Source organism: Lepidochelys olivacea, assembly GCF_965140295.1.
Source record: "Lepidochelys olivacea isolate rLepOli2 genome assembly, chromosome: 10".
Taxonomy (NCBI): Eukaryota; Metazoa; Chordata; order Testudines; family Cheloniidae; genus Lepidochelys; species Lepidochelys olivacea.
The window spans coordinates 34439188-34450393 of NC_140420.1; positions in this window are offsets into that span (position 1 = coordinate 34439188).

Sequence of the window (11206 nt, forward strand, 5' to 3'; positions counted from 1 at the left end):
GTGACTGTGAGTGCCCTGAGTTTATCGTGGACTCCTTTGAGCTGGTTCTCCTAAGTTGAAGGATAAGACTCAGTTCCGAGGTGAATTAAAGAAAAATGGAGATGACTGAATGTCAGGCCTAGTCTACACCTAAAACCTAAGTTGACCTAGCTCCATCACTCAGGCCTGTGAAAAATCTTGTGCCCTGTGTGCTGTTGTTAGGTCAGCCTAACCCCCACTGAAGACACAACTACACTGACAGAAGAATTCTTCCTTTGAGCTAGTCTCCATCTCCTGGACAGGTAGATTAATAACATCGATGGACATACCCCTTTCTGTCAATACCCATAGATGCTTAATGTGCCTCCACAGGGCTCAGCTGGTTCTGAGTATGAAACGTGTACACGCAGTGTGCAGAGCTGGGTCCAGGTGAATTTGAGACTGAAGAGTGGTCGTTAAAGGGCACCTGTGCAGCAATGGGCAGAGGTGGAAGGAGGCTGAGGAATGGGCAGGTACCCTCCCATCTTATTCTCTCCATTTCCGTGAGAGTAACTGTTTCATATGGGGCCTTTGGCTCTTTCTCCCTGCCATCCATATCTCTGCCACTATACAGGAGAGGGCGTCCTGTAGAAATCCTGAGCTCCGCTAAAGAGGGCAGCCTCAGGAATGGTCAGAACACAAGAATGGAAACACCCCACTGGCCAGAGTTATGCTGTGGCCCTGGCACCAAGTGGCTGCTCCCGCAAGTGGGCTGAGGTGTTCTGGGGCTTTTTGCATTTTTTACAAAAAATCTCTAATTTTCAGCTGTGACTAACAGCCAGCCATGCTGATTGGCAATTGGCTGTTCACAGCAGGAAAAGGAGGTGTGGTTCATGTATCCTTCATAGGCTGACGTTTGGGATTTTGGGGTCTTCTTGGGGACCCCAATTCTGTCATCTCCCTTGCTGCCACAAATCCCTTAACTCCCTCCTTGCCCCAGTCCCTCTCCCCCATACTCACTCCCTTCCTAGTCAGGATGATGGAAATGAAGGCTGCTCTTAGCACTCACAACCCCCAAATGATGGGTAGGGGAAAAGAGGAGGCCTGCAAGCCAGATTTTTCCTCAAAATAAGACCGCAAAAGCACATTGGTTTTCCTTTGATTCCTGGGTCTAACAATGTGTCTACACTACAGGAGCAATACCAGCGCGGTTACACACCATACTTTCGCCAGCATAACCCTGTAGTGTAGATCCAGCCCACAGTGATGGAAGGGGTTTTTCACTGGTGTAGGAACATTGCCTATCTGAACGATGGTAGTTGGTACAACAGAAGCGTCGGCCGCGCTGCGTCTACACCCAGCTTAGGCTGGCATAGCTAAGGCGCTTGGAGGGGTGGATTTTGCATCTACATTGGTTTGCAGGGAAAAAGTTGCAGTTAAAAAATTGGAGGCTGTTTTTAAAAAATTAGGCCCTAAGTCCCTTTGTGCCTCAATTTCCCCATCTGTAAAGTGGGGATCAGCCTACTTCATGGGGATGTTAGGATACATGTACAGTGCTTTGAGATCCTTGGGGTGGGGGGGGGAAGGTGCTATTTGAATACAAAGTATTCTTATATTTGACTCAGGAGTCCTACCCCACTTATCCCCATGAAGCATAGAATCACTCAGCTGTGCCTGTCATGAGTCCCAAAAGTCAGCTCTTTGACACAACCCACATACAATAGGGGACAGGATCTCACTCATGCTCCCTCTCCACCAACTGCTTGGTGTCCCTTCCCATTCCCTCACACAGGGGGTGACTGAAGCAGAACATTGCTGGCTGTTAGCGATTTAAAGGCAGAGTCCCACCAATTAAGGATGAATCCACGACCAGCTCTTCTCTGCAGTATGCTTTGCAGGGATGATGATCATTTCTAAATGTATGTTCTCCGCTCTCCCAACTAGTAATAGTTTCATTCTGAGTTCTTAACCATCCATTTTGCTTTCAGAAGATCCTAAATTGTGGCCTGTGTTTGGTAACATTTCACTCATGGAGACTAAAGCATAGGCATTTACCCTGGGAACCTCTTAGTTAGTCTGGAACTGGTTGGAACAAACAGCTGCATTGCAAGTTTCTACAAGGGCCTGGCACTGGCAGTGACCTCGCCCTTTTCCTGAAGGGGCAGCTGCTTCAGAAGGGAAAAATTAGTCTGGACACTTTTCTGTCACATCTGTGTGGGTGCATGTGGAGCAGGATCTGTTGAGGGTATGTTGTTATTAAGTGTTTGTATTGTGACCCTGCTGTGCTAAGTGTTGTGAAAAACTAGTGGATCCTGAACCTTGTGATAAACTCTTCTAAACTGGGCTTCTACTTCCCTGGACTCCAAGGACCAGCAATGCAGTCTCGTGGCAAACCAATTAATTACAGGTGGGAATGGATACTTCCCATTATAAGACCCTGTTTTCAGTTGCTTATAACTTTGTCAGTCATTAGCTGTCTGTACTGAAATTTTACATGCTGGGTGTCTGCCACAGGCTGGGTATTTCTGGAAACTTTTAGCCAAAATGGTTCAGCCATTTCTGAGAACAATGAAAAGGAAAAATATGTTTTAACAGAGAAACTGTGACTGCCTGGCAAGGACTTTGGGACTGGAGCCAGGGGGTAAGGGAGGCTGGAACTGACTGGGCACAGACACTGGAAATGGAATGGGGGACTGGGAGACTGGCTCTAGGAACTTGTGAAGGAGGTGTATATGTGCTAGGAACCAGTTGGTGGTGAGGGAAAACATTGAAATTAGATAAAGAACTGGAGGGAGACTGGGACTGACTGGATATGGAGACTGGGACTAGGAGCCAGTTGCGGGGTGGGGGTGTGAGGGACATGGCTGGGGGCAAAGAGAGACCAATCTGACAAGGAGCTTGGGTGTAGAACTGTGAACGGGTGAACAGAGAGGCTGGGGCAAGGAGCTTGGGAGCAGGTTGGGGTGAGACCTAGATTGGATGAGGGTCCTGGGGAGGGGGACTGGGAGCTAGTGGGTGGGGGAAGAGTGGGATTGGACCAGGAGACGGGAACAGCAACTGGCTGGGCAAGAAGACTGGGACCAAGTAGGCAAGGAGACTGGGACTAGGACAAGGAGTTGTTAGTGGGCAAGAGATACTGCTGGGAAGGTTGGTGGGGAAAGGACAGAAGGGGTCAACCTTGTGGGGAGGGGAATGGGCAGAAGAGTCTGTGCCCACTAGAGCACACTCCCTCCAGAGGCTGGACTGGAGCCCAAGGTCCCTGAGTCTCACCATTCCTCTGCTGTCGGAAAGTATCTGTGAAACCCACCGGCAAAGTCTCTCTCCCCTTCCCCTCTAGGGCCGGTTCACATAGAAGAAGACAACCTACTATTGCTATCGGCTCAAGTGGCAGAGGTCTGTGCCTGGCTTTAAAGGTTCCAATCCTGCTGATGGCCCAGGTGGGTGTCAATACGATGTCACATTATAGAATTTCTCTTTTATCAGTTTGCTTTTTTTTAACACGTAGAAAATCATCCACACAAAAATGGCATTAAAAGAACAGGAAGGTTGCAAAGTTGAGCACTCCAAAGTCAAGAAATGCCAGACTTAAGGATGCTTGTAGGTGATTTCCTATCTGGCTCTTATTTCTTCCCATTGGCTCCTTCTTTTAAGTCTCTCTCTCTTCCATTCTTCAACTCGCCTTCACCTCCCTGACACAGTCCTTCTGATACCCTTTACTCTGATCCCTTTCCTTGCTACATGCTCTCTGCTCCTTTTCTGCTGCTGCTGTGCATTCTTCAGCCCCCTCCCTGCTTCCATTTGCCACTCCAGCTGTTTGGCATTAAAACTTGTCTCTCTCTATATGGATTGTAATGCCTGTTCCTCTGGGCACTGCCAACTGTCACATCCCAACACTCACTACCAGCCACCACTAAAAACTGCCCAATGGCAACTGTTCCTCCCAAGTGCCCAGTTTCAATTGCCGAGCCTCAGCTGTCAGACACCTAAACCCAGCTGTCACTCGCAACTTCGCAGTTCCAAGTGTTCAATTCCACCTGCCACTCCTAACTCCCCCACTCTGACTTCCGACCCTACTGAAAACCACCCAGCCAGGTCAGGAACTCCCCAGGGGCTGTCACCCCACTCATAGACAGTTGGAGTTCCAATATACCATCTTCTCTTGGTAAGGGACCATCACCCAAAACCCATCTGCGTACCATTTGAATAGCAAGAGAGAAAAAAGAATCACCCATGAGTCCCCTGTTGTACATACACTTACAGATACATTCTGTACTAAAAGACTCCTCCTTAGTTGTAAAATACAGAGGCTTACGGCTAGAAGTTTTTTCCTTCTACCTTTTTCATGCTCCTATTTCATGTGCTTTTTGTCTGTACACAACATACTCCCTTGTGCAACAGATAGTAAACGGAGGACCTGTAGTAAGGAACGTAAAATAAAGTAGTTTCATCAGACATCCTAGTACAGAGTGTATTCAGTGTTTTAAAGAGGAAATTGACAGATAGCAAGAGCTTTTTCACCCTGTTAACAAGGGTCTTTGGAAGCTAACACCCTTCAATTAAGAATGAGAAAATGCTGTGTCCACTAGACACATCATGCACCTCGTTTGCCAACAGCACATTCGCCTCTGCCCAAATGGCCAGTACACCCCCGAAACAGATCCGACATTTGAGTTAAGTTGGGCACCCCTAAAGGGAAAAGGCATCAAAGGAGGATTAACTGCCTAGAAGCCCTTATGGCACTCAGTGCTACTGGCCCCTGAAAACACCCACTCCCACAGTGCTGTATGTGTGAGACCTTAGGGCTACTTGGTAGCCCTGTGCTGTCACCTGTGGCTCCTTTTGGTCCCCTTACACTGCCCAAGCCACGACCCCTGTGCACCATGTCGCAACACCACTCACTCAATTTTGGCCCCACTGTTCCCTCCCATCATGATGGAGGGGCTGTGGGGCCATCCCTTCGTGGGCCATGGGGTGGCTGGCACTTGATCCTTCACGCTGCTGCCATGGGGGTGGGCTCCCCCTACAAGGGTCATGTCCCATCGGTGCCGACTTCCTCTCTACCTGGGGGATGCTTGACCCTCTCTCTGCTCCAGTCCCGCCCTCACTCCACCCCTTCAGCCAAGGCCCCACCCCTGCCCCGCCTCTTCCTGCCCTGCTTCTCCCCCTCCCTCCCAGTGCCTCCAGCACTCCACGGAACAGCTGATCTGCAGCTGGCAGGAGGTGCTGAGAGGGAGGGGTAAGAGTTGATTACAGTGAAAATGCTTACCTGTAATTATGGCTGTCAAGTGATTAAAAATATTAATCACAATTAATCGTGCAATAAATTGCACTGTTAAACAATAATAGAATACCATTTATATAAATATTTTTGGATGTTTTCTACATTTTCAAATATATTGATTTCAATTACAACACAGAATACAAAGTGTACAGTGCTCATTTTATATTTAGTTTTGATTACAAGTATTTGTACTATAAAAAACCAAAAGAAATAGTATTTTTCAGTGCACCTAATACAAGTACCGTAGTGCATTCTCTTTATCATGAAAGTTGAAATTACAAATGTAGAATTATGTACAAGAAACAACTGCATTCAAAAATAAAACAATGTAAAATTGTAGAGCCTGCAAGTCCACTCAGTCCTACTTCTTGTTCAGCCAATCGCTCAGACAGACAAGTTAGTTTACATTTGCAGGAGATAATGCTGCCTGCTTCTTGTTTACAATGTAACCTGAAAGTGAGAACAGGCATTCTTGTGGCACTGTTGTAGCCGGCGTTGCAAGATATTTACGTGCCAGATGTGCTAAAGATTCATATGTCCCTTCATCCTTGAGCCATCATTCCAAAGGACATGCATCTGTAACCCACACACCTCCGGGGGATGGGGGGAAGAGAAAGAGAAAAGGGGGGGAAAAAAAGAGTCTGCTCTACAGCCTTAGCTAACAGCCAGTTGGCTTTTAGCTCATGCTGTAGAGGCTCATGCACTAAGCTCCAGAGGTCCCCAGTTCAATCCTGCCTGCTGACAACCGGGGTCTGTCGGCATTACATGTCCATGCTGATGGTGAGTTCTGCTTGATAACAATCCAAAGCGGTGCGGAACGATGCATGTTCATCTGAGTCAGATGCCACCAGCAGAAGGTTGATTTTCTTTTTTGGTGGTTCAGGTTCTGTAGTTTCTGCATCTGAGTGTTGCTCTTTTAAGACTTCTGAAACATGCTCCACACCTTGTCCCTCAGATTTTGGAAGGCACTTCAGATCCTTTAAACACTGGGTGGAGTGCTGGAGCTATCTTTAGAAATCTCACATTGGTACCTTTTTTTGCATTTGTCAAATCTGCAGTGAAAGTGCTCTTAAAATGAACATGTGCTGGGTCATCATTCAACACTGCTATAATGTGTAATATATGGCAGAATGAGGGTAAAACAGAGCATAGGACATACAATTCTCCCCTGAGGAGTTCAGTCACAAATTTAATTAACCCATTATTTTTTTAACAAGTGTCATCAGCGTGGACGCATGTCCTCTGGAATGGTGGCCAAAGCATGAAGGGGCATACGAATGTTTATCATATCTGGCATATAAATACCTTGCAATGCCAGCTACAAAAGTGCCATGCAAATGCCAGTTCTCACTTTCTAGTGACATTGTAAATAAGGAGAGGACAGCATTGTCTCCTGTAAATGTAAACAAGCTTGTTTGTCTTAGCAATTGGATGAACAAGAAGTAGGACTGGGTGGACTTGTAGGCTCTGAAGTTTTACATTGTGTGTTTTTGAGGGCAGTTATGTAACAAAAAAAATCTACATTTGTAAATTGCACTTTCATGACAAAGAGATTGCATTACAGTACTTGTATGAGGTGAATTGAAAAATACTATTTCTCTAAGGTGCCACAAGTACTCCTTTTCTTTTTGTGAATACAGACTAACACGGCTGTTACTCTTAAAAGACTAACCAATTTATTTGAGCATAAGCTTTCGTGAGCTACAGCTCACTTCATCGAATGCATACTGTGGAAAGTGTAGAAGATCTTTTTATATACACACAAAGCATGAAAAAATACCTCCTCCCCCCACTCCCCTGCTGGTAATAGCTTATCTATCCAGACTCCAGCGAGAAACTGCTGAATTGGAATTCATTTGCAAATTGGATACAGTTAACTTAGGCTTGAATAGAGACTGGGAATGGCTAAGTCATTATGCAAGGTAACCTATTTCCCCTTGCCTCCCCCCCCCCCCCCCCCAGACGTTCTTGTTAAACCCTGGATTTGTGCTGGAAATGGCCCACCTTGATTATCATTCACATTGTAAGGAGAGTGGTCACTTTAGATAAGCTATTACCAGCAGGAGAGTGGTGATAATCATAATGACTTAGGCTTGAGTAGAGACTGGGAATGGCTAAGTTAATTGTATCCAATTTGCAAATGAATTCCAATTCAACAGTTTCTCGCTGGAGTCTGGATAGATAAGCTATTACCAGCAGGAGAGTGGGGGGAGGAGGTATTTTTTCATGCTTTGTGTGTATAAAAAGATCTTCTACACTTTCCACAGTATGCATCTGATGAAGTGAGCTGTAGCTCACGAAAGCTTATGCTCAAATAAATTGGTTAGTCTCTAAGGTGCCACAAGTACTCCTTTTCTTTTTGCGAATACAGACTAACACGGCTGTTACTCTGAAACCTGTCATTATGCAAGGCACTGCATTTAGCCGTATGGAGTGGAAATCTATCAACTGCATGAAAAAACTTGTCCAGATACAGACAGACATCATCTTCCTTTCCAAATGCAAACAGATGGACATCGTACCAAAAGGACTGAAGGTAAAATATCCATTACAATCTACATACCACACAGACTATGCTGACAGCTTGTGCCACACGCTCTCAAAGAAACTGCGGAATCACCTGATCAACATCCTCTACAGCAAACAGGGAAAGATTAAGAATGAGCTCTCAAAAATGGATACTCTCATAAAAAAACAACCTTCCACACAAACTTCCTCGTGGCTGGACTTTAGTAAAACTGGACAAGCCATTTACAACATACACTTTGCTTCTCTACAAAAGAAAAAGGACACTAAACTTTCTAAACTACTACATGCCACAAGGGGCCACAGCAATGGTTCCCTCAACCCACCCAGCAATATTGTTAACCTATCCAACTATACTCTCAGCCCAGCAGAAGCAGCTGTCCTATCTCGGGGCCTCTCCTTCTGCCCCTCTACCCCCATGAACATGATACAGTTCTGTGGTGACCTAGAATCCTATTTTCGACATCTCCGACTCAAGGAATATTTCCAACATACCTCTGAACAACATACTAATCCACAGAGACCTCCCTACCAACACTACAAAAAGAAGGATTCTAGGTGGACTCCTCCTGAAGGTCGAAACAGCAGACTGGACTTCTACATAGAGTGCTTCCGCCGATGTGCATGGGCTGAAATTGTGGAAAAGCAGCATCACTTGCCCCATAACCTCAGCCGTGCAGAACACAGTGCCATCCACAGCCTCAGAAACAACTCTGACATCATAATCAAAAAGGCTGACAAAGGAGGTGCTGTTGTCATCATGAATAGGTCAGAATATGAACAAGAGGCTGCTCGGCAGCTCTCCAACACCACTTTCTACAAGCCATTACCCTCTGATCCCACTGAGAGTTACCAAAAGAAACTACACCATTTGCTCAAGAAACTCCCTGAAAAAGCACAAGATCAAATCCGCACAGACACACCCCTGGAACCCTGACCTGGGACATTTTATCTACTACCCAAGATCCATAAACCTGGAAATCCTGGGCACCCCATCATCTCAGGCATTGGCACCCTGACAGCAGGATTGTCTGGCTATGACTCCCTCCTCAGGCCCTACGCTACCAGCACTCCCAGCTATCTTCGAGACACCACTGACTTCCTGAGGAAACTACAATCCATCGGTGATCTTCCTGATAACACCATCCTGGCCACTATTGATGTAGAAGCCCTCTACACCAACATTCCACACAAAGATGGACTACAAGCCGTCAAGAACACTATCCCCGATAATGTCACGGCTAACCTGGTGGCTGAACTTTGTGACTTTGTCCTTACCCATAACTATTTTACATTTGGGGACAATGTATACCTTCAGATCAGTGGCACTGCTATGGGTACCTGCATGGCTGACTTAGAACAACGCTTCCTCAGCTCTCGTTCCCTAACGCCCCTACTCTACTTGCGCTATATTGATGACATCTTCATCATCTGGACCCATGGAAAAGAAGCCCTTGAGGAATTCCACCATGATTTCAACAATTTCCATCCCACCATCAACCTCAGCCTGGTCCAGTCCACACAAGAGATCCACTTCCTGGACACTACAGTGCTAATAAACGATGGTCAAATAAACATCACCCTATACCGGAAACCTACTGACTGCTATTCCTACCTTCATGCCTCCAGCTTTCACCCTGACCACACCACACGATCCATCGTCTACAGCCAAGCTCTATGATACAACCGCATTTGCTCCAGACAGAGACAAACACCTACAAGATCTCTATCAAGCATTCTTACAACTACAATACCCACCTGCGGAAGTGAAGAAACAGATTGATAGAGCCAGAAGAGTTCCCAGAAGTCACCTACTACAGGACAGGCCTAACAAAGAAAATAACAGAACGCCACTAGCCGTCACCTTCAGCCCCCAACTAAAACCCCTCCAACGCATTATTAAGGATCTACAACCTATCCTGAAGGATGACCCAACACTCTGACAAATCTTGGGAGACAGGCCAGTCCTTGCCTACAGACAGCCCCCCAACCTGAAGCAAATACTCACCAGCAACCACATACCACACAACAGAACCACTAACCCAGGAACCTATCCTTGCAACAAAGCCCGTTGCCACCTGTGCCCACATATCTATTCAGGGGACACCATCACAGGGCCTAATAACATCAGCCACACTATCAGAGGCTCGTTCACCTGCACATCCACCAATGTGATATATGCCATCATGTGCCAGCAATGCCCCTCTGCCATGTACATTGAGCAAACTGGACAGTCTCTACGTAAAAGAATAAATGGACACAAATCAGATGTCAAGAATTATAACATTCATAAACCAGTCGGAGAACACTTCAATCTCTCTGGTCATGCGATTACAGACATGAGAGTTGCTATATTACAACAAAAAAACTTCAAATCCAGACTCCAGTGAGAAACTGTTGAATTGGAATTCATTTGCAAATTGGATACAATTTAACTTAGGTTACCTTGCATAATGACTTAGCCATTCCCAGTCTCTATTCAAGCCTATTTCCCCTTGTTTTTTCCTACCCCCCCCAGACGTTCTTGTTAAACCCTGGATTTGTGCTGGAAATGGCCCACCTTGATTATCATTCACATTGTAAGGAGAGTGGTCACTTTAGATAAGCTATTACCAGCAGGAGAGTGGGGTGGGAGGAGCTTTGTGTGTATATAAAAAGATCTTCTACACTTTCCACAGTATGCATCCGATGAAGTGAGCTGTAGCTCACGAAAGCTTATGCTCAAATAAATTGGTTAGTCTCTAAGGTGCCACAAGTACTCCTTTTCTTATTTCTTTTAAGAAGATAAAAACATAAGAATGGCCCTACTGGGTCAGACCAAGGGTCCATCTAGCCCGGTATCCTGTCTTCCAACAGCGGACAGTGCCCGGTGCCCCAGAGGGAATGCACAGAACAGGTAATCATCAAGTCATCCACTCCCTGTTGTTCTTTCACAGCTTCTGGCAAACAGAGGCTAGGGACACCATTCCTACCCATCCTGGCAAATAGCCATTGATGGACCTACCCTCCATGAATTTATCTAGTTCTTTTTTGAACACTGTTATGGTCTTGGCCTTCACAACATCCTGTGACAAGGAGTTCCACAGGTTGACTGTGCGTTGTTTGAAGAAATACTTCCCTTTATTTGTTTTAAACCTCCTGCCTATTAATTTCATTTGGTGATCCCTAGTTCTTGTGCTATGAGAAGTAGTAAACACTACTTCCTTATCTACTTTCTCTATATCAGTCATGATTTTATAGACCTCAATCATATCTCCCTTTAGTCGTCTCTATTCCAAGCTGAAAAGTCCCAGTCTTATTAATTTCTCCTCACAAGGAAGCCGTTCCCTACCCCTAATAATTTTGTTGACCTTTTCTGAACCTTTTCCAACTCCAATATATCTTTTTTGAGATGGGGTGACCACATCTGCACACAGTATTCAAAATTTGAGCGTACTATGG